We start from the raw sequence: 2500 nt of genomic DNA, 5'->3' as shown, positions 1-2500 counted from the left end.
AATGTGTCCTGCAATTCACATTAATTCTCGCAGCTAGCTGCGTTCGTCATCGACGCACGAGCCGAGTGATCCACCGTCAAGAGTTGTCTGAGTTTGTTTTAGGTCTCTCCCTCGCCAGAGGAAAGCGACCCGGACCGCACATACGCTCCCCACCTTGAGCTACAGCCACCTGCACGCCGGCGTGCGGGCGGAGCAGGGTGGCGTGAAGCGATGGGGAGCACCATCCTGGTGCGGCCCGCAGAAACATACGTCTATTGGGGGGAGGAGGACAGGGCGCCCAAGAGGCGATGCGTGCCCCAACGCACCGCAGCGACGGAGGCAGGATCACCGCCACCATGTCGCCCGCCTAGTATCACGAGGCGTGCAGCAGCTTTGCCCTAGGAAAAGCAGAGGCGGGAACGGGCACCGGCCATCGGTTCGGCAGCGTCACTGACGCGTGCACGTGGCGGCGTGTCGGCGAGCGGACTTCCTGCGAGGAGGCGGGGGCGGCACTCGCCCGAGCAGACGCCCGCCCGGCCCAGCCACCGCCGAGGTGGACTGGGAGTCGCGGCAACGGCTCGTCATACTCGTTCCCACACTCACAGCGCAGCTTGCCCGCAAGCCACCGACCACCGATCGACGCCAGGCGCCCCGACCGAGAGCGGGATCGCTCGTTCGCCCTGCTGGCAGTTCGCTGGGGATCACTACTGCACGGAGCTCGGAGACCGACGGGCGGCAACTCGAGAGTCTTTAAACCACCACCCCCATCCCGCAAGTGCAAAGAGGCTGTATACGCACAGACGGGTGAGGGGAATAGGTACCCCGTCGGGTTTGAAGGGAGCGTGACTAGATAGCAACGATGTAAACCCAGCCGATTTGGGAGCGAAAGACCGGCGCCTGCATCACCGGCTTCGTTTCCCGTGGCTGGAGAGTACACCGAAACCCTCCGTCTGTCGCGAGCTCCCGACGACGCGGTGCCGCCAAGCAGCAGGGCCGGACCTGGTGTGGCTCCCCTCGTCGATCACAGACCGGTCGGCACTACTGACGAGACGGTGGAACGGGCTTCGCCCCTTGTGACGAAGGGTGATGCGAACCCGCCCGCCCGCGTGCGTTCGGGGTGGACTCGGCAAACGGAGATTTGAAATCGGAAAGTGTCCTCCTGCCCCGCGCAGGTAGGCGCCCAACAGTTGTGGGGGGTTTGGCGGTGACCACGGCTGCAGGGCCTGCTACCCCGACGAGCTCTCCTGCTGGCCCCGAAACCACCCTCGCGAGACAAGTTGAAACGGAAACGGGCGTACCCCCAAGCCGACGATCCTTTCTTATTTGTTACTTTTTTTTTCACTTGCTCGAGTTGTGGGGATTTGGCGGTGACCACGGCTGCAGGGCCTGCTACCCCGACGAGCTCTCCTGCTGGCCCCGAAACCACCCTCGCGAGACAAGTTGAAACGGAAACGGGCGTACCCCCAAGCCGACAGAGATCCTTTCTTATTTGTTACTTTTTTTTTTCACTTGCTCGAGTTGTGGGGGTTTGGCGGTGACCACGGCTGCAGGGCCTGCTACCCCGACGAGCTCTCCTGCTGGCCCCGAAACCACCCTCGCGAGACAAGTTGAAACGGAAACGGGCGTACCCCCAAGCCGACGATCCTTTCTTATTTGTTACTTTTTTTTTCACTTGCTCGAGTTGTGGGGGTTTGGCGGTGACCACGGCTGCAGGGCCTGCTACCCCGACGAGCTCTCCTGCTGGCCCCGAAACCACCCTCGCGAGACAAGTTGAAACGGAAACGGGCGTACCCCCAAGCCGACGATCCTTTCTTATTTGTTACTTTTTTTTTTCACTTGCTCGAGTTGTGGGGGTTTGGCGGTGACCACGGCTGCAGGGCCTGCTACCCCGACGAGCTCTCCTGCTGGCCCCGAAACCACCCTCGCGAGACAAGTTGAAACGGAAACGGGCGTACCCCCAAGCCGACAGAGATGCTTTCGCTCCTGTTACTTTTTTTTTCACTTGCTCGAGTTGTGGGGGTTTGGCGGTGACCACGGCTGCAGGGCCTGCTACCCCGACGAGCTCTCCTGCTGGCCCCGAAACCACCCTCGCGAGACAAGTTGAAACGGAAACGGGCGTACCCCCAAGCCGACAGAGATCCTTTCGTACTTGAACCAACACAAAGTTTGTCACGTTTTATTTTTACGAGTGATCGACCGTCAAGATTTGTCTCTGAGTTTGCTTAAGGTCTCTCCCTCGCCAGAGGAAAGCCACCCGGACCGCACATACACTCCCCACCTTTAGCAGCAGCCACCTGCACGCCGGCGTGCGGGCGGAGCAGGGTGGCGTGAAGCTGTGGGGAGCACCAGCCTGGTGCGGCCCGCAGAGACATACATCTATTGGTTGAAAAAAAACAGGGCGCCCAAGAGGCGATGCGTGCCCCAACGCACCGCAGCGACGGAGGCAGGATCACCGCCACCATGTCGCCCGCGGAGTATCACGAGGCGTGCAGCAGCTTTGCCCTAGGAAAAGCAGAGGCGG

The 2500-nt window shown here is 61.3% G+C and overlaps 1 non-coding gene across 1 annotated transcript in view; it reads right to left on the bottom strand.

Moving 5' to 3' along the window:
- LOC140475122 (5.8S ribosomal RNA) overlaps nt 1–85 on the bottom strand; it is a 154-nt gene extending 69 nt beyond the window's left edge. Inside the window, exon 1 of the ribosomal RNA XR_011959701.1 lies at nt 1–85. This exon is cut by the window's left edge and continues 69 nt beyond it. This is a non-coding gene — a ribosomal RNA (5.8S ribosomal RNA).
- Nucleotides 86–2500: the final 2415 nt, after the last annotated feature.

The sequence above is a fragment of the Chiloscyllium punctatum genome, unplaced genomic scaffold (assembly GCF_047496795.1).
Source record: "Chiloscyllium punctatum isolate Juve2018m unplaced genomic scaffold, sChiPun1.3 scaffold_1414, whole genome shotgun sequence".
NCBI classification, from domain to species: Eukaryota; Metazoa; Chordata; class Chondrichthyes; order Orectolobiformes; family Hemiscylliidae; genus Chiloscyllium; species Chiloscyllium punctatum.
The sequence above is the reverse complement of the archived record's forward strand: the minus strand, read 5'-3'. Positions and strand labels throughout refer to the sequence as shown.